At 40.3% G+C, this 26,427-nt stretch overlaps 1 protein-coding gene across 2 annotated transcripts in view; it reads right to left on the bottom strand.

The window, feature by feature from the left end:
* The window catches only part of WNT7B (Wnt family member 7B), a 92,182-nt gene that overhangs the window by 13,073 nt on the left and 52,682 nt on the right, over positions 1-26,427 (bottom strand). The window lies entirely within an intron of this gene.

Raw genomic sequence — 26,427 nt, 5'->3', positions numbered from 1 at the left:
AGAAAGCACACACAACATCTACAGCAAGGGGGTCAGGGCAGCAGTGTGAGGAGGGCATTACCCCTCAGCGTGGATTTCTCATCTTACAGAATTCCACGCATATTTTAAGTGCTTGGCTCAGCTCGGGCATATTACCCCAGGTATGCGGCCATGCGATAGTCCCACCTAAACCCCTTCACCAGAGGGGAATTTGGCAATGAATCTGGACAGTGGTGAGCTGAGGCCGTAAGATCTGTTTTCACGCTGTCTAGTCAGGCTTGCAAGCTGAGCTTTATCTGTTTCAGGTGAACAAAAAGTGAGTTAACAGCTACCTCTAAGCATTGGCACTGCATGGAAAAAGAGAACTCTTCAGATAGTATCAACAAAAACACCCCTAGGACACTAATGGGGCTGTTTATTAATGTAAGTTTATAAATGCCCCGGTAGCATCCGTTGGCAATGCTGAGTGTAAAGTACTGCAAGAGAGACCTGTAGAGACAAGAACTGGGTAGGTTTCATTTTCTTTCAAAGTGGAGGTTACCCCTTTCCCTTGCAGACTTCTGTGCATTAGTTTTGCTGAAGTGACCCCTTTCCACTCCCACTCTCACTCAAACCTCTGCATTACCATAGCTACTGAGCATATAAAGGGCGTAGAAGTGCTATTTCACAGCACTATTTTCTCTCCAAAACAGGTGAGATACTGTCATGGAAGCACAGACTTATTTTAATAAAAAAGTTGTTTTAGAAAAGGAGTTATTTTATTTTTTTTCTGTGATGCTGCTGCTTGAGAAGGTTCCTGATTGCCAGTTCCATGTAATAGCTGTTGATAATGAATATATGAGGAGAGGCGAATAAAGCCCCTTTCTTTACTGATTGGCTGAGGTGCCTGTGAGGTGCAAGGAGGCAGAATGATGGGAGGGGAAGCTACAGCACATCCCTGCTCTCATATGAAACCACACACTCTCACTGACTTCACATAGGGCTGGATTGTGGTGTCTTGCTGCTCTCATTCATAACACATCCCCACAAGTTCCCTTCTCAGGGCTTTCCCCACAAGTTCCCTTCTCAGTGCTTTCCTCTGTGTATTTCTGTGGTAATAAATGGACAATCCTGCAGTGCTGCAGCCAAAGAATAATAGTAAAGAATTTGCAGAAAGTTGCTGAAATGCTTTAATGACCACACACAGAGCTATAGCAACATTAGTGGATTCAGGGAGGGGGAAAAGAAAGAACAAATTTTTCAGAGGACAAAAAAAAATAAACTACTTAGAAGCTAGTTATATTTTTTTAGTTTTTGGATTCATATATGTCATAACTATTCTGGAATAATAACTTCACAGTGTGAGGGGATTTATATTTCTTATTTTCATAGATAGCTTCCTCAAAGATTACATCATTGCCAGATATGAGGACGATCCTATAAGAAACAATCAGAAACTGAGGTTTGGCACTATTTGCTTGTTTCTCCAAAGCAATGAAAAAGAAACTTTGGGTAGGGGCAAAACAAAAGGCTTCTGTGTTCCTCAGCTCCCAAGAAGGTTGAAGTGACATGTGCACTATGTGAGTGGATGGTGCAGTTGCAGGGCTGCCCCTGCTTTCAGCCACAGCTGTGTTTTTTTGGGGTGTTTGATGTGTGCAGTCTGCTCCAGTGCTGCCCAAACCCTGGTCTGCAGAGCTCTGGTGGTCCAGGAGGCCACGGTAAAGGGTTCACAGCTAATCCACAGAGCTGCATTAAACACTATTTTAAATGGTGTTTTCAATTAAAAGTTTGATGATAACGATGCCTGGTGGTCTGTAAGAAATTCTGAGGGTTGATAACAATCCAAAACAGTTAAGGAACCACTGCTCTAGTTCCTAGTTTGTGTGAACTTCACATGTTGATATTCACTTCTCTCCTCTTCGCTTGCCAGCTGAATTCTAATCCAGGGCTCTTAATTTAAAATGTGCTCTGTTGACTTGCAGGATTTCTTTCTTCTTCTTTTCAGAAAAAAACCCCATCAATTTCTAATGTATAAACTGAAATATTGGAAGGATGAGGTGTTATAGAAGCTACGTACATAGATACAGTTTGCTTTTCTCCAGGATGAGGGTAAACAACAATGCTAAACCCAGTGAAATTTTTGGTCAGATACATTTGAAGTACACGTAGAAATGCTTATTAACAAAAAGAAACTTATTCCTGTGAGGGAACATAGCAGCTGTAACCTACAGTTCAGTAGATTCACTCAGAGATTTAGTGACAGTTGCTCATCTTTCCTGTTTAAGCTCAATATATTCCTCATGTCTCCAGAGTACATGGTAAGATGTTTTATTATGGCCACTGTGTCTGTGATTTCTTTGTCAATTTTCACACGTTGCTTCCCTTGATCAGTCTTATAAAATGAAATAAAATAGTGTCTTTATCTTTCTTTCTTTCTTCCTCATTCCCATTATACCCCTGACACCATCAACAATAAAGGAAAATATCTTTCCTTTATCTGTTTGAGAGCTATAGCAGTCATGGAATTTTCTCAAGTCATGGGATAATATCAAATGGAAACCCCACTGATTCTCTTAAGAGATTACTCTCCTTTTTTTATACAGCTCTAAAATAAGGTCTCAGAAATTAGCAAGTTAAGTTGTCCTGCTAAGAATTAAGGTTTTGGGGGATTAGCATTTTTTTTAACTAGAGGATGTTCTAAAATTTCACTTGTGTTCCTGAGCAGTTTGCTAAGGTCCCAGGATCAGCGGAGTCTATCAGAAACTGCTGATGGGGGAGGGAGGGGAATCTCTGTGCTCAAATAATGTCTGCTGTACACAAAGCTTTCCATTAGCATGTCATCACTTGGAATCAGTTCTAAGCAAGTCTTTGTTAGGCAGCTAAAAATATTTAAGTCATGATTGTAGTGATACCTTAACGGCGAACAATAATCTCATTTTATGGAATTTTCTGACATTTCAAAAATATTCTTGGTCTGCAACAAAAAGGAGACAAGTCTTTCCAGAAATGTTCATGAAATGAAGACATAAGTAGCAGGAGATTTGGTATTTGACCCGAATTTGGGGCTAGATTTTTCTTTTCCCAGTGAATATCCTGATTATCGAGTTATTTGATGCTGTATACACTCAGTTTCTCAGTCTCAGAAGAAAAAATTCTTGTCTGACTTAAAAAGTTTTCTGTCACATAGACCAGAATAATTCTGTTGAGATTTTTATTTTGGTGAAAAAGACACTGCTTTGGCTTTTATTGCAACCCTTGTATTCATCCATTTCTCTGTTAGAAATGCCTGTCTTGGTGTTGAAGATGACAGTTCTGACTTTATTCCCAAAATGTAGAAGGGATGTTTTCATGAGTAACGTGAACTAATAACCATCTGATCTGATAACTGTCTGATCTAATAACTCCAAAAGGAGATGACTGCCAGTATTAATTAAAATTAAGCCTTTTTTCTTTGGTCAGGGTGCTCAAGGCCACTTCTAACAGTCTGCCAGGCCATCAGAGGAGTCTATGGTTTGCCAATCTGAGTTACTGCCATTTTCTTGAGTTCATTTGCATTCTAACAGAGGGCTGTACTTTAAAAGTGCTCTAACAGCCAGCAATGCAGGCAGCTGCTGCTCAGACTGACAGATATTGGACCACTGAATCCTCAGTGCATGTCTGCTGGCAGATAGGCAGAGAGGAGCCTTTATCTGTCCGTGGAGTCATGGAGTAGCCTGTATTTTACCCCTCATTTAGATGTCATTTCTGCCTAAGTTTTAGACTTCTAACTGAGCACTAAGCTTAGTATTGTTTGATGTGTAAATTCTTACAAGTTCCACAATTGCTGTAGTTTTTGAACGTGCACAGATTCAACAGAGTATTTTCAGCCTGGAGCCACAGTCAGAGAGAATCACATAGGCTAAATACACATTCAATTATTCAGCTGTGAGCACAGGGTGAAAGATTTAACTGTTCCATAGCTATCTGCAAGACATCTATTTGTCAGAGTAACTAGATGAGAATTCTGCTGTTGCACTCGTCATCCTGAAATTATTCATGTCAGCAGCTAGATGAATAAGGCTGCCACTGAATGTCAGCTATTAGAACTGTAATTTAACTTGAAATATTAAACTGCAGAACATACAGTGTCTGGCCAGTAATTTCCTAGATCTTGCACCAGCAATGATAGAAAAAATGTACTACACACTGTTGTTAAACAAAACAAATTCTTTGTGCACTTACACAAGACACCAGATTGATTATATGACACAATACAACATAGGTCAATGAGAAAAAGAAATGAACCACAGCAGAGTTGAAAATTTTTTACAAACCTACCCTTTTCAACAAGTCTGGTAGGCTGATGATAGATTAAATCATTTTTGTGGCAAAAGACAATAGATACAACTAGATGAGTAGACTATAACTCAGACAACAGCACCCTGAGTAGTGTTGGATGAAGCCTTTTACAGACGAAGTATTTCCTTTGTAATTTTGTATTTTATTCAACAGACATATTAACAATTCTCAAGGAAAATAATGCAGGCTCTTCTTTTTGGGTTTGATCCAAGGGCTATACAAGTCAGAGAGAGTTTTCTCACTGTCTGAAACAGATCCTTTATTTGCATTTTCAGTGTAATTAACTTTGAGCTTCTTGGTTAATAAAAGCAGGCACTAATTTAATTTCTCTGACCCTCTAACTTTCTATACGCAGTGCTACATGTCAGAAATAAAGGCCACTGAAACCACTTTGTACAGGCAGAAAAAGTAAGGCAGAAGAACAAGAAACTCAGGAGGGTCTCTATTCTGTCAACACTGACGCAGGATAATAAGATAGACGTTTCTCACAAAAGCTTTTATTCTACCTATTCTTAAGGATCTTCAGTAAAGGAGGTTCCGTGGTCTAGTGCAGTACCTCAGGACTCCTACTTGAGTGTATTAATCTGAAACTGTCTTTCTGAGTGCGAACCCAATGCTTCTTTCCCTAGAGCTGCCAAGAGCAGGTTATTCCCTCCTTCTAGCAGCAGCCTTGAAATATGTAAAGACTTCCATCCCTTCCCAGATGTGCTGCATTATCAGTTCTTGCCCAGCACCCAGGATCTCTGCCCCTTGCCCCTGCTCTCCCAGCTGGCTGGTCGGTGTTGCACTGCTGGAGATGTGACAGGGTGCTCCAGCTGAGGTTTTGCCTCCTTGGGGCCAGAGCAGAAGGAGCCCTGCATATGCCTTGTATGCTGCAGTCCTGTTTATTCCTGCCAGCATTCCTTATTTCACAGCAGCAGGACACTTCTGACTCTCAGTCAGTTTGCAGCTGTCTTCTGTGCAGATGCTCTCACACCAGATGTTTCCCATCTTGCAGTTGTGCAGATGATCATTCTCACGTACAGATCTTTGCCTTTCTGATTTGCCTCCTCATTCTTTGCTTTAACTCTTTTGTCTTCTTTTCTGGATCACTTATCCATGATCATGTTCAATTTTGACCCAAACTTCCTCCAGCTTCCTTGTAGTCCTTCCTAACATGATATAATTCACAAATGCCATGTGCACAGCTTATTCTCAAGAGTGTAATGCTGACTGGAAGCAGCTCCGGCACAGATCACAGGGAACCCAGTCAGCACAACTTTCCATATTGATAACTACCCTCCAGGTACGATTTCCAGATGTTCTGTACCCATGTGGCATGTTCTTTTTTTTTTTTTTTTTCTTATGAGAATGTCACATAAAGCGGTGTCAAAAGCTCCCTTTAAGTCCAAGATATATGGTACAAACTGCTTCTGCTCTGTCTCTGAGGCCCTGGGTGGCCAAAGAAGGAAATTAGATTGGTTTAATGTGATTTGTTCTTGACAGATCCTGGTTGACTCTTACTCATGTCCTTGTTCTTAGTTATGAGCTTACAAATGGGGTTTTGTTCCCATATTTTTTTCATTTACTGAAGTTAAGCTGATTGGTCCTACAACTCCTTTCTTTTACTTTCTTTTCTTTTTTTTTTTTTTTTTTTTTCCCAGACAAAGGCAATACATTTGCCTTTTCAAGCCTTCCTAATTAGAGTTCTCCACAGGTTTTCAGCACTAGTGGCTGTAAGGACAACCGGCTATACACTGAGTCCATTAAACGTTCTGAGATGAAGGACAGCTAACTGGAAAGCAACCAACACAGACAAATGCTGCTCTCTAATGCTCACAAGGTATTCCTCTGTTGATGGTATTAATTTTCAACCATCTGCTCACCATTCACCTGTTCAGTGAAGTCTGAGGCAAGAAATTCTTGGCCTTCTTGATATTATCCTTGGTCTGCATTCTCCTCAGGCATCCACTTCACTGAGTAGTGGATCAGCCTTTGCTCTATGTCTCCTACTCACTCACAAAGTACTACTAACCCACTGATTTCTATGTAGCCTTCTGTCAAGAAAAGCCAATAGAGATTGCCATCCATGGTTGTGAGGTTCCTTTGAAGGACCAATGCTCAGAAATGTTTCTGAACAATGAACTTGGTCCTGGCTGAATATCTGTTACTGGCAGGACTTTTTGGTCAAGTCTGATGGAGCTTGCTGGTGGTCATGTTCTCTTTATAGTAATGTTCTCTCTACAGTATTCACTCATTTCACTTTTCTTCCTTAAAGCCCTTATTTTCTAGAACAGTCTAATTAAAATAGCCTTGTTTATCTGTGTTCCATCCATATAGGTCAGAACTAGAGCTAAAGCAGGGGTGATTACAGCAGCTTCTTCCTAGGCTGTCTGTGGTGTCTATTTTCAATTACACGTGGCCAAGACAGAGAAAATTGCAGAACTCAAAACTGAGCATGTGTAGTGATGTGACATAATGGTTTATTTACAGATTCTTCTCTTATTCAGCATTTTTCATCTCCAGGCTCCCACTATGTTTTTATGGCTGGAGGTGCCAGGATCTTAGCTGTCAGTTTAGAATTTCTCTGTCAGCTGGATTGTTTTTTGTTGATCATGTGAGTTTGTCAAATCTTCTTTTAGAATGTGTTGTAGACGAGCCAGAATTATTTCACACTATCTTTGTTGAAGTTTCTTGCTGTCACTCTTTATATACTTTTGAAAGCATGTCTATTAAAAAAAGATATTTACTCTCCTTTTCACATTTTTTCAAACATGTTTTGAATGTCATGGTTATTTTCTAAAGGCTTGGTGTTACTTTCCACAGTGATTTCTGTAATGAGTCTTCCAAGGATTTACAGGGATTTTTTACTTAATTTACCCCCTAATTTATTCATTAAAGTTTTGGCAACCTTAAACAATAGTCAGCATTTCTGTTCCAGTGAGCATAACTCTGTTGTGTTTTTGACTGTCTTTTGGCAACATGTCCCTTGGTGAAGTTTTCTGGGACAGTTTCTGTGAGGTTACTGAATTTGCTATAATCTTTGAAAGGATGTTTAGCATTGCCCAGAGAAATATGAAATTTTGTACTCTCCACTGTAAAACTGTATTTGCTATAACAAATATTTCCTTACCAGCTCAGCCCTAAGAAGCAAACTGTGTTCCATTCTTACAGAAAATGGTGAAATTGAGTTTTGGTCCCAAAGCACCATTGCCTTTGTCAGAGTTAAATCAGAACATGGTGCTGAGCACACATTTAAAGAGTGCAGGAGAGCATGGCTTGAGGAGCACGAGGGGGTATTTCCCAGATGCTCTGTGCCTTTGAGAGGAGCCTGTGTGTGTCACAGACGGCTGTGCTTTCACAATGCTGCTGCTAATACTATCAAAGTAGCATGTGGGAAGCAAGAGCTGGAGCAGAGAGGTTGTCTCCTGCTTGTGTTCTCTTCTGGACCTGCTGATGTCCCACTGTGGCACTCAATGATTCCCTGCTGAATGTTTGGTGCCTTTTCTTTTCAATGCTGACAAGAGGTTTGATATGTTATGGTATGTGAAAGCTCAGCTGGAGATATCTTGCAGTGCACTGAGGTTTTAAAAAAAGTTCTTTGCACCCCTTGCCAGAAAGCATGGAATCCTGAAGGCATCCCAGAGAATCTGTGTTCTAAAGTACAGCAATGTCCCTAAATTAAGTGGGCCTGTGAGGAACCAGATGTGTTATACATTCTATTCTATTCTATTCTATTCTATTCTATTCTATTCTATTCTATTCTGTTCTGTTCTGTTCTGTTCAGGTCAGTTCTAATCTAATAATTCAAATGCCCCAACCTGTTAACAGCAGTTCTTATGTAGGATTTGACAATGCATTACAGTCTCTCTTTTAAAGGGCATTTCACAGGGAAAATAAGTCCTATATTTAGGAAAAAGGGAAGGGAATCTATAACTCTGTGGGCACATATTTTATCTTCTTTTTAGGTTTGTTCTTGGTAGTATTTTTACAATATGATATGGCCTGTTAAAGGCTTCTGAGGTACCTGTGTGTGCTCAGCAAGGGAAACACTGTCCACTTGGATTTAAGAAGTAGAAAATATGCTGGCCACATAATAAAAAACAGAAGGAAAAAACAAGTGGAAAAGAAACTTCCACTCTGAACCTGAGAAGAAAACAGAGGACAGTACTACCAATCACATTCTTAAAGAACATTTCAAGTCAGCTTTCAAGTCAACTTCATGCTCTGTTTAATGAGATACAAGAGCAGTGTAGGTGCCTTCCATAACCACTGAGATTTTCATCTGCATAGATTTTAGAGACTTGAGCCTTCCTTCAGTTCAGAATGGATGCACTCAAGGTGGGATCCTACCAAGCTGAGTTATTCTGTGATTTTGTGACTATATTTGACTTTGCCATGGACCTCATTTCACAAATATTCTGTCATTCCCTCTACTATACTCATGAATATTAAAAATCCACTACCATACAGAATCAGACCTTCTCAGTGGACTTTTTGCTGGGTCAGTATTTTAATTAACTTAAATCATCTCAGTGGTCTGTCATAATTATACTGTGATGAAGAGCACCTCTATAAAAATAAATCTGCACTGCCATTTGCATGAAGTCATCTTTTCCTCCAGTGTCTTATGTCATTTCTAACCCAGATAACAAATCTCCAAGGGCAGTGGTCATGTCTGCATTCTTTTGTAAATCACTGTGCATACCTGTCCTTTGCTGTAGGAACATGTTCAATAATAACACCTTCTAAAGGTGTTATAAAGGGTCCACTGAATTTTGGGTTGTTGTAAGCATCAAGCTCCTCTACCTGGGCATGGCAGAGTGTCTGTGTCTGCAGATGAAATTTCTGATCTTGCTTCCTGAGGTGGTTTAATTAAATCATAAATATTACCTGAATGTTCTGTGCAGAGCCTATGAATGGGCCAGTGCCACTTTGCCTGAATTATAGAATTACAAATATCTGAGGACAGAACACCTGGACAAAATTGGTGATAGGCACAAATCTGTTTCTGCAAGAGGCAGTCCTTGCCTTAAGGAGATGCATCTTTTAGCTGGAGAGGGCAAGAGAACAGAGATATAATTGCCACTCTGTCACAGGGGCATGAGGAGGTTAAGGTATGTATCCAGAGGACAGAAGGACCTGCAAGAGGATAAGCTGTCCTCTCCTTGGCTTCTTTCTGTGAGGAGATAACAGAGTAATTTGGATGCAATCTTCTCAAGCATGAACTGAAATACAAATTCGAGCCAGGGAGAAAATCCAGGGAGCTGCACGGTGGGACAGGAGCCCTCCCAGAGAGGAGCAGCCGTCCTGGGACTGGGAATCCCCTGCTCTGCTCTTCCACTGTTCAGTGCAGGGTTGAACTGGACACAAAGATGTCTGACACATCCCAGTGACTGCCAGAGAAGGACATGGCTGTTGGAGTCCACTCCTTGCGTTCACACTCACACATATCCTCACATGCCATACCTGCTTAGCAAGGATCCACATCCTTCCTTTACTTTTAATTCGGAAAAAATAACTGACTAAAAAATAACTGATGTGTTCTTCCCAGAAGAATTGGTGAGGTTCTATTTGTTCTGTTTCAGAGAGATACCAAGTGATTTCACATCCCCATTTGGAACTGACAGCATTTCTTGACTGCTAGTGAGATATGTGCAGCTTCAAGCTGGATCTTCTCTTTGTCAGCGCAGATTTTTTTCTCTTGTACTCACTTTTTATGTTAGCCCACACAAATGTTTGAGATAGATAGATAGATAGATAGATAGATAGATAGATAGATAGATAGAAATATAGAAACCTCATTTTGTGGTTTCAAGCACATACAAAGCAAGCATAGCCCAGGACATTTAGCAAGTATGAGATACTGCTTTCAGAACAGGTCCTAATGTGTATGGGATACAAAATAATTTACATCTATAGGGGAAGAGCTAATCACCTAGAGCTAAATCTGCAACAGGGTGTTGGCTCTAAAAGCCTGTCTTTTAGATGTTCTTCCACATAACATTTCTCATGTGGCTGGCACATAAAATCCAGCCATACCAAGCACTGAGAGAATTAGGAACCAAAAAAAGGAAGGCTCCCAGAAGGTATCAAGCTGCATGGAGAAGCCCTGAAACTGGCAGCAGAAAATGCAAAGAAAGGGAGAGTCTAAACTTATGCCATCAGAGTTAAGCCAGATTTCCCTGCACAATGAGTCTTTCCAACTATGCTGGCAGCAATCATCTTAGTGTAATTGCTGGGGGGACATGGTGGTTTTAGAAAAGAAGAGCCCACCCTTAAAATATTCTGAGTGGGGAAAAAAGATTTGTTTACATGAAAAGCAAGGAGATGACTTTGTTGGTTTCAACAAATTATTAGAAAAAATACATTCTTCTGAACACAATATAACTTCTTCTACTGTATTTTTCTAGGGTATTTTTTCAGTAGCATTTAACCTGTTTCTATCAAGTACAGAATTCGGATGAGTTTATTTAAAGTACTAATCCTACTTAGTCATGAGATTTTTAAAGATTTATGAAGAGCAGCAGTATCTTTCATTAAACTGAATCACATACACTAGGCATCTATGTGACCTAGGAAGGGTCTAATAAATGTATATATATATATATATATATATACACTTATATTATCTTTCAGACTTCCAATCTAAATGCAGAAAAATATCATGAAATGGAATAACCACTTTTAGTTCTCACTGCAACAGCAACACAAGGTGAGCATTATGTCAAATAACTAGGAATTAACGACCTCTAGAAATACCTTGCTCTACACAACATTTCGTGGTAAGAGCGGTGAATATGGAGGACATACTGCCCACACTGAGAAATGGTGACAGCCAGGCTGGGAGCTCTGAAAAGCATTTCAGGTTGCTGGTCATGGAGAAACAGCTCCTGTGTGCCTAGGACTACACTTTCCAGGCTCAGAGATTGTAATGCTTTCTTGTCTAACATTGCTCTTCAGGGTGGCCTTCTTCTTAAAAAGTGCATAGACATAGACCAAAGACTTATGTTTGACCAAAAAAAAAGGAAAAAATAATTTGCATCAAATAGTATACGAGAATGTTGTTGTCTTCTGTAAAAATTCTGCACAGGACTACAGCAGAGATGTACTTGCCGCATTTGCTGAGAATTGCTGTTGGAATGTCTTCTGGAGGATAATTCTGTATGAAGGTTGTCCAACAAGTCTGTAGCTCACATAAATTTTTGGCATGGTTTCTAGTGCCTGGCAGGATACCTTAGAGGGCTAACGCAATAAGTCAGATTCCACAAGCAAGTCACTTGCACTGTCACAGGTGACCCATCCTGTGGGTGTGGGAGCTCTCATATGTTTGGTGCATTCTTAGCAAGGCAGAGTTTGGAAGGGCTGACAACAGCCAGTGTTATGTGGCTGTTTAGGATGTTCTCAGTGGAGGGTGAGATATCTCTCTCTGGATATCTCCCACGGCAGCAGATGTGCCTCGCTCTCTTTAGCCCACCCCACCCAGCCCTTCCCTGGTGGCTGCAGCAGAGGGGCTGGGCTGGCAGACCCCTGGCATGTGTCTGTGCTCTGCTAATTCTGCTCAGAGGTCACACCTCCTGGGCTGCAGATGATGGGCTGGGCAGTAACCCTGCAAGTCACTGCAGTCCTCTCTCCAAGCTCAGAGGTTGTGGAGAGCAAATGAGAAAATTCTGGTGGAAGGGTTGGGTTGAGACTTGCTTTTGAATTTGCTTAAGTATTTTCCAAATGCTCTTCCACAGTGCTTGTGTGGCTGCATTCACCTTTCTGATACATCTGACTTGTCTGCACATCTTGCTGGCAGGAGAGACAGGGTCTAGTAATGATGTCCACCCTTCTTGGTGTACAAAGGGTCCTTGCCTGGTAGTCACATCTGTAACCCCAGGGAGCAAGACACAGCACAAATCACACATATGAAAGAGATTTAAAAGAGTAAAGAGCTCAGAGAAGTTTGGATAAATACACAAACTTTAGATTCTGATCCAAGCCTCTCTGGTTTGCAAAATGAGTTTGGAAGCATCACAAGAGCAAAGTATTTTTTTTTTTTTCCAGCTCTGGAGTTTCTGGTCCTGACAAGAGTTGGGAATTGACAAGATTCACAGAAAGAAGGAAGGGTTATCTGAATCTTCTCAGGACTCATGACAGATACTGAATCAATGTTTAATCTGAGCCTGTCCAGCTAACCCTATTGGGTCAGGTTATCTAATCTAGTAGACAAGTGGTTGCTGTTTATTATTTGTGTTGTGTTAAGTTGTGTCTTGCCACAGACTGAGCGAGCTCACACTAAAATGGTGATCCAAACCTGCCAGAAATTGACAAATGGCAGATGCAATAACAACCCTGCGAGTTACCTGCTGAAAAAACTAATTCTTATAATAAAAAGATCAAATTCATAGCCCACAGTCAGTTGCTTTTAAGCACTATACCCTAGAAAGGAATGATGACTTTTAAACAAAATCAAGAAGAAAAATTTCTGGGTTTTTAAGGTACTCCAGCTTCAGACCAGGATCCAGGCTTTATGACCAGGAAAGGAGGAACAAGGTCCTTTCTGTTGTACATGAGTATTTCAATAGATAGATTGGTATTATTACCAGTCTTTGAGATGTTGCTTGTGTAAAACTGCTTCTAAAAGCCACTAGCAAGTGTCTCTACTGCAAATCCCCCATTAAAGCGAGATATGGGTCTCACTAAATAATCTTTCCAGCTCCCCACTTCCCAGCAGCTCATTTCCAGATCTGAACTTTGGAGCTGACCCCTGTCTTTGTGATGGGCCAAACCAAAAGCCAGATCTGAACACCGCTGAACTCTGGGAAAGTTCAAATCTATCGTTTGTGGTTCAGGTTGAGCTCTAATTAAAACAGACCAGTTAGAAAGGCAAATGTCTTAAAACCAAAACAAAACAAATGTTTCACGTGAAAAGTTTTGGATCAGGCGAGATGCTACCAAGTAGTGTCTTTGTCTATCACATGATGTCATGTCCTTCTGGTTAACAGAAACTGACAGCCTGCACATGCAGACACTTTGAATCCAACTTCAAGAAGAAGACAATATTCATGGAAATGCTTTCGTGATGTGCTAAACTCCATCAGCAATCTTCCGGCCACTCAGCTCTGAGGGTAGGCTGCCACCTTTCAAACTTTCCATGGCCATCCCTTCTAGCACAGTAGTCCAGGGTCTCTCACAAAACAGTGTCTTGCCTTCTCTGAGTGAAGCTTACGCCTCATTATGTCAGCAGTATGTGGAATATTGCCACTAATCCCTGAAAACAAACAAGAAGGGGGTGCTGCAGAACCTTTGGTTGCATAAGAGGGCAGGGAAAACCCAGCTAAATCTCCTGCTCAGAGCTTCTGTTTATACTATTGTTAATACCACAGTGCAATACTCAACATGGTTGATCAGTGGACAAGGGAAAAGCAAACAAAAGGGAAGGGAAGGGAACTTGGTTTCAGCATCATTTAACTGCTGAAGTGAATGAAAACGGGAGACAGCAAGGAGAAAGGGAAAGAGGGACAAAGTGCTAATGCCCCATCTCTGGTGTTAGGATATCACAGTGCACCAGTAGCTAGAAAAAGAGGGAACTCAGACAGGATGATTTATGCAAAGAATCACAGCACACATACAATAAGGAGTCAGAATTTACTCTCCCTGTGGGCTTTATTCTCTCCCTTTTATGTTACATATAAGTACTGAACATCAGTTCAGTATTTTCTCTTTGTGAAATTTGAGTGGGCAATTACCTAACGTTTGCAAACGTCCTTCTGCAAAATAAGCTAATAATCCTACTAGGATTACATCTTCTGCTGAGATTTTTTAACTTTTTTTCTTTTTATGCCTGGACTCACATTTTAGAAGACCAAATTCCTCCACAACATTTCTTTCTTTTCCTTTTTTATCTCTTCAAGTAAGAAGACTTTACAGCAATCAGTTTTGTGTGAGGATACATCCCAAACGTTTAAATGGAAGCTAGTCCCCAGTCATTTCCATTCCTCACTGAAATTAGTCATCTTTAGTTTCTAGAGAGCAAGGTCTTGCCCAAAGTCACAAGAAAAGGCACAGCAGAGAACAAGTTCATTTATCTCCTGGTCCATGCTTTCACCATAAAATGATTGTTCTTACACTGAACTAGGAGACACAGGTATGTGAAAAAGGATAGGAAGGGAATGGTATTGAGCTTCTCAATGTCATGCTTTTCTCTCAGCTTAGATAAAGAGAATGAAAAATTATTTTATCCATTCTGCATGAATACTTCTCAAGTTAAAGAATATTCAAATGTTTTCATTCAGGAAATTTTCAGTTAATTTTCACTGGGGAAGTTGTAACTACAAGAACAATCTTTCTAATTAATCATTCTTAGCAATATAGTAAATTCCATTTATGGCATCATTTTAAATACACCATAACAACAGAGAGCAATAAAAGACCCACCCAAACAAAGGAATGAGACACGATATTTTCTTCTCTATAACTTTCGTGATGTTCGTGAAATAGGACTGACAGGAACCTACTTTAAAGCTACCTACTTATTACTTTAAATTTTCTTTAAAGCAAGAAGTAGAGTAGAATGGAAATAGATACCTACTCATGTGCTACACATGATAATGTTTTGAAGTCCAGAAAATCTAGTTGAAAGAATCACATGGTTTTTTGTCATCATGACGAATATGGCAGAAAATATATGCTTGTTGGTTTGTGCTAATCCTTCTCTGAGTATGGAGGACCCAAATGCTTAGGAATGAGAAGCAGTCAGAGAATGAAACCCAGCTGACTGTTTAGGAAAGTCCACCACCTTTGCTATGCACTTCATGAAACACCCTGTCTGATTCTGTCTAGGATACTGGCAAGTTTCCAATCTATAAACATCAAGTTTATCCTTCAGAAAGGTACTGACAGGTACCCACCCTTGATAGCCAGAACTGCCTCAACTTAAAACAGAAATGCACAGGTGCTCTGTGCTGGCCACTTCTGATTTTGGATCCTGTCACTGCCATTCACCATTACCAATTTTTCCTGCTTCTGGCCCATCCCTTTTTCTTTCCCACTCTCTTCACATGCAATTTTAGGTCTGCTTCACTCTTCCCCACTTCCTCACATCCCTAGCCAGAGAGTTGAAAGGCTTCCATCAAAAAGATTGAAAACATACTCCATATTAAATGTAACAGGATAGTATGACCAGCAGGTCCATGTTTCTAACATATTCAATTTATATCACAACCGAGAATAAAGAGCAGGGGAAGCTACTTGGCGGGTTGCTGGAGGCTGTGGCTTCCATTTTTTGTGGAACATGTCTCTGTCACTTGCTAAATAGGTGCACCATCTGGTGGTAATTTTGGACTCCCACTTCTTAAATTTCCAAAGAGCAGCAGTGGAGCTACGCCTGTGGTTGCAGCATTTATTTTTGGGTTTTGCCACCATCTGTCTGAAAGTCCTCAGCTAAGACAATGTTTGCAGGTACTACTGGTGATCGAGTACTAAGAATTGGTAGTACTTTAAACAGGGATCAAGTTTCCATTTCTGCTGTGTAGAGCAAGCAGGTATGACTTCATGAGAGGACCAAATGCTACCCTGAGAAACTATATACATGGAGACTGAAAAATTTCAGAAACAAAGAGAAATTAGGAAGGTAAAGGGATCATTTTATTAAGGGATTAAGGGAGTATTAAGGGAGTCTAAACTCCTGGGATAGGCAACAGGGACCATTGTGCAGTCAAATTAAGATCCAAATCACCCTCTGGAAGGGTTTCTCCCAGTTCTTTGACCATACAAGGAATACAGCCTGAGTTCCTATCTCAGACATCTCAAGCAAATGCCTGGAGCTGTGTGATGTGAAACTGGGCCATAGGAAAGAAGTGAGGAAGGGGCTCCTCATTTTTCTCCCTTTGTTGTCTGAAACCCTTTAATTCAGCAGCAGAGAGAACTTCTACCTCTTGTGCCACTGCCCTCAGGAGCTGCGAGGTTGCACTGACCATGTCTGATGGGACTTACAATGGAGATCTCTTCTGAACAAGATGGCTGGAGGCTGAGTCAGACAGAAAATGAGCTTCCAAATTTTGGTGAAGAAATGAGTGAACAGGTAAAAATAAGTCATGATCCATGAATAAACTTTTTTTTTTCTTAGCAACCTGAATAAAGCTGTAAAGTCCACAGCAGTTTGGTGCATGTCTGTTGAGCTTCTCTCTAGACACAGCACTTCTACCAGTACACCAGTGAGCTGTCTGGGGTGAGAGCAAACCAAAAAGACACCTCAGTAATCTAAGCTCATTTAACTGACACAGTCTTTGGAATCATGCTTCTCGCACAATCCCAGAAATGAAGTTTGAACCCCTGTAGTGGAGAGAGCATTATAGATAGCGACAAATTACCCTTGTGGCTAAAAGTAGTCTCCTAGGTCCACTCCAAGTGGATCTGGGACGAGCAGGAGGACCCATTGTTGGCTTGATCTTGCATGACGGCTTTCACTATGACTTCCATATTCTGCAAACCACTTGGTTCTGCCTATAAAATGAAACACTTTGAAAGCCTTTTTAATAGCGCTTACAATGGAGGGTTTAAAGTTAAGCACGTATCGAGTAAAAAAAGCGTGGCTGGAGTCAGTGGCCAGTTTGAATCCTGAGAGAATGACTACCTTAGAACTACAATGCTAGATTCACTTTTGCAAGCCCCCAAATAACAGATTAAAGAGTCCTCTTGCTTGCTTGCTTGCTTTTTTAAAATTTTCCTTTTCTATCAGTAACAATATTATACTTCACAGTATGAAAATCGGTAAGGAATAACCTACAGTCATGCACAATTTAATCCAATGCTTAAAGGTCAGGCATGACACGCACGAAGGAAATTTTGTCAATTAGAAAATGAGGTATTTGTCAGATGTAATATTTTGCAATACACCAGCCACTTTGTTAGGAAAAGAAATTGCTCGTGACTGGAGGCACGACGGCAAACTGCATGGATCAGTGATCTAATCCTGAATGCTAAAATATTTGTTTGCAAAGCAAAATGTGCAGATAACAAATGCTGTGTTTTTTGTAATGTTTGTACATGCCTCGCTCTGCATGTCAAGCTTTTCAATTTAGAAACAGATAGTTTACCAAACAGAACCTATCCCTAAGAACAGAGGAGAAAAGGGAGGGATGCTGCTACACATGTAACTCTGAGGTCTAATGTTATGTTTAGCCTGTCCTGCTTGATGTAGAGGTTGGACTAGATGACCAAACCTATCATCTGTAATTCTAGGGAAGAGATTTTGACAACACACTTAACCGCAGTAGTAAAGCTCAGGGAATTTCCAAAGTCATTGGAACCCCAAGTTATTATGGGATCATGCTCCAGCAGGTGCTGTCCTGCACTCCCTGTCACCCTCCATAAGGAACTACCCCTGCAGTGGCAAGCTTTGGCAGCACCTGCCTGTTTGCAAAGCTGCTCTGTACTTAAAAAGTCAAATGTTGTATGGTAGATTGCCATTTAACTAATTGGGTTTTAGCTGAGTCCCTCTATGAAATTCAGCTTCACTTTCAACGTCTGCTCATAACCAAAAGCCAGGAGACTTTTTAGTGGTTCTGATGAAACCAGTGGCAAAATTTCTACTGACAAGAACTTGGCCCTTGTCCTTTTGGGTTAATCCCAGCTCCACTTTATTTGACTTTTAATGTCATTTGCCTTCCTGGTTTAAGCATACATTACGTTATAAGTCATTGACCAATAGGACTGGGATGCTGAAGTAAATAATGGAAATAATGGAAGCGTGCTATGGAACATTTGTACTTAGCAATTTTATTAAAAAGTGATATGAAAAAAATGACACTAAATGAACATTAGTGTTCCTTAGAGGCACTTGGAAGTAAGGAAATGCTAAGCTTAAAGCTGCTATGCAAAGTTAGCCCTGTGTCCAAACTTTGGTACAGTATTCAACTGAACCATAGCCTAGAATTTGCATACTATCTTTTCCAGAGGGCCTCTGACTGACTCATCCCAAGGGAAACCAGAAAAGTAATATGGAAAATGTTACCCTGAATAGCTACAGACAAAGCTAAAAGAAAAAAGGAGGACTCGTGTTCTAGCCAGTGCTGAGCAGGAAATGATCATCACAGACCCAAGGTCCCATCACATGTTCCTGTTCCCCTTCTGCTCCCCTTAAGTACACAAGTAGGATGATCAAATGCCAAAATTTGTGAGTACCTACCACTCTCTCTCCTAAAATGTTTCCTTTCCATACCGACCCTGAAATGGAGCAATTCCATACAATAAAAATGGTCAATTTAGTTTTTTCCCATGGAAACAAAGTATTAAACCCCATCCCCATGTCAGTCCATTGGTTTTTCAGGAGATCTCAGGTTTAGGGTCACAGAAGACAGTGTGTTGTTCTATATGATTTTTCCTACCAGACTGTGCAGTATTATGAGATCTTACATCCCAGAATAAGCATGGAAGTATGGGAGAGCAGAGATCAGGAGGTCCAGAGACTTGAGGCTCCCAAGTTACAGTTCTTGGCATTAACTTACATCAATGCATGGAACAAATTTAAAATTAAGTGCTCTGACAACAAAAATGGAATTGCTCACAGTCAGGCATGTCAGTGTATTTAAAATTGAAAATGTCTACAGAAAAGCACCTGTTCCAAGAAAATCTTCACTTTTATACGAAATAAAATGAAACAGAAGCCCTTTCCTTAGGATGGAAATTCCAGATTTCATTCCAATCAATAACCACCATTCCTCATCCAGCTGCAAGCCACACACAGTTCACCAAGTAATTGTATTACCATATTAGTGCTGTGTTTGGAATAAGGATATCTGCCTTTTAAAGAAAGTCTGTTGCCAAATAGGTAAATATTTAAATGGCAACGGGAACATTTTAATTTAAGATAATTTATACTATTCTTCACACTCATGACCCTTGAGGGATCAGAAAACACAGTGGAGCTATACTTGAACTAAATAGTAAAACCTTACAAAAAGACAAAAAATTGGAGAAGATAAATTGTGGTATATAAAAATCTGTCTCTTCATGGCTGGAAATTATTATATGCTGCAGACTATATATGCTTTTATTTCTTTTATAGGGAGACAAAGAATTAAAGATTATAAAATTAATATAGCAAACTGACAGTTTTCCTAGTAAAGTAAAGCAAAATTTATTTCAGTCAACTCATAAATTACAAATGGTACTGTCCATTTGTGTTTGTTTTTTTCTCTGTGATTTACAGCGTATTTTGAAAACATTACTAAGGCTACCCTGAATAATTTTGAGGTTCTGGCATCTAAGAAATCTTTAAAGCATAGAGAAATTGTCACCCACAAATGTTCAAATTGATTCACCAACCTGGAAATCCTCAATCCTGTCCAAATATGATGTTTCTTTAAAACAACAGTACTTTCATAGAATAAAAGGATATTTTTCTTTTTCTAAAAGCATCCAAGTGGCAGACATTAAGAGTCTGAACCTACCACTCCCACACTAGCCTGTCTACTCAGTTAAAAAAAAAAACGCAAATTCTTATCACCTTAGTGGTTTCATAACTTTTTGACTGCTCCTTCACAACCTCAGCTACCACCAGCTGGGAGGGTTTATTTTTCTTATTCTGGTTTGGGTTACTGTTTTACTTTGTTACTTGTGATAGTAAAAAGCTTATCCCCCCTTCTACACTAAGAAAGTATGAACTGTTTGAATCAACTCCTCAATTTCCCTCAAAGATGATAATGCAAACTGAAATGCCCTCTCACATACTTTTCCTTGTAATTGCTACATTATCACATCTTTTCCCCAGGGTTTAGCTTTCAGCTAAGATGAAGTGCACTGAGGAAACTGTTCTGCTAAGGCAGCCTGCCTTTGAGGACTTTTCTCACTGCCTGCAGCATAACTCAGACCAGCAGGCAGGGCTTTGGGTGGAACAGATCAGCTTTGCTCCAGCATGGCCTTCCTGCCTCGGTCAGGACAGTCCCTGACACACCAGAATCCTTCTGCAGTAATATATAGCTAAGAAGTGAGAACAAACAGATTGGACCTTCTTAAGGTTAAAGATATTTTAGTTTCTCCTTCCAGCAGCAATGTGCCAGATGTGAAAATAAAGGTACTGTTTGAGACATTTTTAAGAGAAGGCTTTGCAATGACTGTTTGCAGGGTGGTAAATCTTTCCTGCAAAATGAGGACATGGAGGATGTCCCCAGATTTTGGTGGTTTTACCTCTTTACTCTCTACCTGCCAGCCACTTACCTAACTGCTGGGGTAGAGGTTCATCATGCAGGCCTTGGATTTTGGGTTTGTTTTTTTTTTTTTTCCATTCAGGCTAATAATGAGAAAACTCTCCCTTTCCAAATAACCAAGAAATATACATCATGTTATGCACCACTGTGTTTCTATTAGGAGTAATGCTTGCCTAAGCCACAGATCATTAAATTTGCCATGGTATTCATTGTTTAACCAAATCAAACGTGCAAATGCAGTGCCTTCCCATGGCTTCTTGGAAAATGGACATCAGCAGTCACTCCAAGTTGGCTACAAGAGCAGTAAAGACACGGTTTTTGTTGGTCCTTCAACATCTTCTGGAGCTGCACACATCCTCAGTACAGACTGCAGCCAATTGAATGCATCCTGTGCACCTCAGCCCTGGAATCCCAGGCAGCCCACTGTACCAGCAGCTGAAAGCTGATGCCTTGCCCTGAGAAGCCACTGCTCACACTGGAAGGTTTTTTACCCTATCCTAGCACCAACGGAGAAATCCAGTTCAAATTACTGAAAACAAATTTATTTCTGCTCAGTTGCTTGAATGCTCAAAGGGCATTGTTGCCTGGGCCCATGCTATACAACAACAACAAAAACCCACCAATTTTTCCACATTAGGTCCAAAAGCCACTGTGCAATTGAGGTTCCCCATAGCTGACAAATGCCTGAACCAATCATAGCACCTACTGCTATGACAAAGATAATTACTGCCTTTTCGTCGGTGAAGTGTGTACCCTGCTCTGTATCATATTTAAAATAATCTAATTCCAACTCATTTTCCCCCTCCAAATTGTTTCCAGCTGTACAATTCCTTTTTTACCCCATATTGTTTTTATTGGATATAGTGCAAGTTCATAAAGATAGATTTTCCCATAATAAATACACAGATGTTAGAATAATAAACATACAGTCAACCTGATATATGAATATTACTAAGCCTTAACAAACATACAACAAACAACAAAAATTAGCTTAAAAAAATTGAAAATGAGAACACAAAGTAGCAGAGAAAGAAATGGCAGGAAAAAATAAAGGCAAAAAATGAGCTAGAAATGTACTTACTTTATCAAACTGTCTGGATTCATTTATGGTTCCCTTTCTTGACTTGCTGATAGCGTTAAAGCACAGCTATGGTTGTAAAGCATTCCTAAGAATGCTGCCTGTCTTCATATATTGGAAGTTTTCTGCTCACACTGAAAGCCAAGCTTTCCAAGTTGGCCAACTCATACCACACTAGACACTACCGTGCTGGATTAATCCATCTGCTTGTACCCAAATATCCATTTTTGGAGAATAATGAGCCTCTCTACTCCTCCCATTTTTGGTAGGAAGTTTTTATGAACATTTGGCATCTCAGTTAAACCATCATCATAGCCCAGAATAAAAATTACTGGATTCATATGTGGAATCCAAATTTAATTAAGCCTATATATGGGATGAACCAAGAATAATTTACTGGCTGACACCCTCTCAGTATGTAAGATAAGATGCCAACTGCTTCCCCATGACTCCATCACTTAGATATCTTTCATGCCCAATTCCCATGTTTTTTTGAGGCCTGCAGCTGAAACATGGGATCGAGAGTGGACTGACAATGTTACCTGTTCCCAGTACAAACAGAGCAAAAATCACTGTTGTTTATGAGTATCTGTCCTTCAGAAGTTGTCCCCTTCCCTTTCCCACTCTTCCGTTTGGAATTATCCATCCTATCCTCAGTTTATTTGTGCATATGTACAAGTGCATGCTTGTAGAGAGTTGCGACATTGAAGTTTATGTTCTGATTGTGTTTGCCAGAAGTCTTCACCTGGGGGTTAATAAAGTCCATGCACAGATTTTGTTTGTCTCTAAAACGGTAGAGTTTTTTCTCCTATCCCTCCTCCTTTCCACCTGGACAGTGGATCAAAAGTTGAGTGAATGGGAAGAGACAGGAAACTTCTTAAGGTGTTCTTCTCATAAAGCTCCCCCGGCAAGCAGAGCTGTAAATTCCCTTCAGATGCACCCTTTCCACACACTAGAAAGCTACAGATCAAAACGAGGGGTAAGGCATTTTAAAAAAAGCCCAACTTCAGAACTCCTTTGGGTTTGGCCTACTTGTTAATATCTCCCTGTCAGGTGTCCAGTTTAATGACTTGCTAGAACACTGCACCAGTGACACAGCCAAATATTGCTAAATCGTGATCACTTTTCACATCATGAGCCTGAGAAAGAAGATAGGTACGAATCACTTTGTTTATCTTGACAGATGTATTTTTCAAAACACCAAAACAGCTTGGTTTTGCCCTGGATTTAGCTCTTGTAAGAGCTGCCTGTTCATAAACACTTCAGTTTAAAGGATTCCAATGGAAAGGGTCAATGCACAAATAATTAGCCAGAATAATCCACTGTCAAAGAACAGCAGTAGGTTTCATTTCTGCTATTGATTCAGACTTCATACTACAGAGCCTGCACTGCTTACTTTTTTGGGGGTGGAGTTCTTTGCTTTCAATGCTATTAATGATCTGCAGCTTTTAGAGGTGAGTAAGTGACAAATTGTTCTGCCAGCATTTGGGGGAATAGAGACCTAGTGCTGGAGCTCTTTTGTATCAATAACCTGATAGGACCAGAGGATTTGCTTATCCAGATCAGGGGCATTGCAAAGTGTTAGAAGGGCAATTATCTTTCAACAGTGATTACCAGTAATAACATTTGATATATAATTATTTTTAATTAGTTTTAAATTTTTAATTTTTGAATCTATTTGTTTAAGAAATAATCTTCAAAGAGGCTTAAAGCAAGAAGAATGAGTGGAGAGCATAAAAGGTTATGTGAGAAGCTGGCATGAAAACTAGGGGCGAGAGCAGGAAAGTGGCAAATACAAGTATGTACCAGGACAGGATGAATAAAGTGCAGGACTGACTTTCTTTAGGGATGGCATGACTATGGAAGAGTTCCCAGCTATTAATATATCAAAATAAGCTATACACACACAGTGCTTGGCTAATTCATCCCATGCTACAGCCTTTGTTCATGTTACTAATTTAGATTTCTCAGTCACTTTTATCTCTGGCTGCTATAAATCTTTCACACCAACACGAATGCCCCATCATTTCTACAATTGTTATTCCATCCTTTGGACTATTTAAATTGCTTTTAATACAGATTCCATATACTATATTGGTGATGCAGCCCTCATTCACCTCTTTGAATAAATAACTCTTCAGTGATCCATCTTAGAGCTTAGCTAATAAGATTTCTCCTGGCACAGCAGGATCCCCAGAAATCACAAGGGGAGGACACGTGTGCCTGTATCATGCCTTCTGGCTTGGTGGTGGGTGGAAGACATGCATAGTTAGAACATAAAGGCACCAGAGAGGTGATGGTAGCAACAGAAGCGCATCTGTTGGAGAAACCTCACGTTAGGTGGGCCTGAGTGTTTGCCTTGAATTTAGAAGGGGGAGTGTTGCATCAGAATTCAAGTTAGAATAACCATAAATCTGTACTTGTCAGTGTAGTGGCAGACTCTCGGTCAGTGGCTAAAGAGTAGGTCCTCATTTCCCATGCAGCAAGAGGGTGATTAATATGTTTTCACTGCTTACTTTCCCTCCCCACCCCGAGACCTGAATAGCTCATCTTCAGTGTTCATCTCGCCAAAGGGGTTCTGGGATGAAGCTTTCCTTTGGGATGAAGTGAAAAACACGCCTGTCTTTTTGTAAGTTTTAGTCCTTTCTGCAGTGTGTTCAGGCAGAACTGAATGGCTGGTTTAACGTTTCTGTGTTAGACACGGCTGTGTTTTGTTGCACATGTGAATTTTTGTGCTTAGAAGTATCTTGTACTTTTAAGCAGTTGGGTTTTTAAATCTTTGTCCATTTTTTTTACTTTTTTACCCATTCTAGTGTAATAACACTACTTCCTAAACCCTATCCTTTTCCTAGGTACTGACCTCATCATCTCTGGGTGCTACTCTAGTAATAAAAAAATAATATAAAGATTTGTGGATTATGGGATCCTTTATAGACCTGCATGGAACTCATCTGGCTTGGCTGGAAGGGGTCATGTAAACCTTCTGCAACTGTTAGAGTCTGTGTGGTTTCACACCCAACAAATGTCAAAGCAGAACTCAGCTGCAAAAGCCAACTTTCGTCTGTGTTTGCGTTAACCCATAAAAGAACCCACCAAATTCCACATCAGTCATTTCAGACTTGCAAGAAACCACCCAGGTTCAGTGAAGAGGTCAAGAATCTGGTAAATATTTTGGCAAATATGGCTCAAGAAAACCCTGGGGTTTTTTCCAACTTAGTATGGTCTGACCATCCTGATAGCTGGTCCATCCTAACGACAAAAAATTTCTGTTCCTTGTAGCTCTTAATTTGTGTAGAAATGTTGAGAATAAAAGCACAACTACAACTTGTCCTCTTTAGGTATTTGAACTGCGCTCACTTGCAAAGTTTTGGAGGATGAAAGGAGTCTCTCTGAGAAAGAGGATTGTTATCCATGAGCACAGTGGTGAAGATGGTGAGGCAGCACAAGACTGTCAGCTTGAAGAGAGCAGAAGTGATGAAAGCCTTTTCACTGGAAAGCTTTGTGATGACACCACCTATGGTACAACCCTCCAGAGTGGCCCTTCTCAGGCCATAAGGGATCTCACAGAAGGTAAGACAACTCACTTATCTAAGGTCAGAGCATGCCTGCAAGCTTTGGCAGATGAAAACAGAGCATGAAGAGGTACAGAATGCTTGGCAGGTGTATATTTTCTGACAGTAATGTAATTCTGGTTATCAACCAAAAGCAAACAAACATAATATCAATCAAGGAGGACCAGACCACGCTTCTAATAGTCAAGACAAGTGACTAGATTTTTTTCTGGTTCATTTAAATTTGAAGGTAGAAGTCAAAAGTTAGGTTAATTCCTAAATATGATGCCTTGAGAATGTAATGTAAAGCTCAGAGAATGGGACAGATACTCCACAAATGTAAGTCAATTGCCCAGTGCCAATGGATTTATTCCCTTACAATACTTTGCAGCTGAACCACTGTGACCTTAAAGCACACAAACCTCAGCCAGACTGTCAGATTTGGATGTTCTCTCAAAAAATATTCAGTTCGCTTGTTGACCCAAACATACCTCAGCTTTTGGCATTCATTTCACAAGGGTGTCAGAAAAAAACCCTGAAGCCTTGACCACCACTAACAACCAAAGCACCATGTGAATCAACACCTCTTTGCACAGATGAAATTAAATGTCATTCTTTTTTTTCATACAGGTTTAATGAGATCTTATGTCTGACCACACTCAGCTGTGTTGGAAGCACAAGACTCACCCGAACCATTGAATCCAAGAAGTATCACCCAAAGAAAAATAGGACACAAGAAGAATAGGCTACAATCCCACCGAGAAGCTGGATAGCATCACTTTGAGCACCCTTGAGAGAGCCACACATATTATCCCAACCCAGAGCACCAGACAGGAGAGTGGGCAGCCCTTGGGGGAGAGAGAAAAGGTCAGGAACAAGCTAAGGATACCCAGCTGGGTGATGAGGAAAATAGTGACCTCAGTGCTGGGAAAAAACCTTACATAATCTCCCCAGTGAAATAATATCAGACATAAGGTAAATGAAAAGGTATTGATTTAACTTCTGCCAGCTAACAGTTTGTCAGGCCAAGGCCATGTATTATTTTCTTTGAATAGGTTTCCTGCCTCAAATCACTTGCAGTATTTTCTTTGCAGTATGATAGCAACACTAAAATGTATCATTGCCACATATTGGAAGGCCAATGTTGTATGCACAGTACTTCCATCAATTACTTGGGACTCTCCCATTACTTAAGCTTCTGGGAAATCTGCAGAGGGATTTTTCTGAGATGCTTGTAGTTCATTTTTGATTTGCCACAGTTATTGTGACAACCTTTAACAGGACAACAGTTGGAAATTCTTTCCATGGGCTGTGACCTTGGATGGCCGTG

Source organism: Sylvia atricapilla, chromosome 5 (genome assembly GCF_009819655.1).
Source record: "Sylvia atricapilla isolate bSylAtr1 chromosome 5, bSylAtr1.pri, whole genome shotgun sequence".
Lineage (NCBI taxonomy): Eukaryota > Metazoa > Chordata > Aves > Passeriformes > Sylviidae > Sylvia > Sylvia atricapilla.
This window is presented reverse-complemented; position numbering and strand designations above follow the sequence as displayed.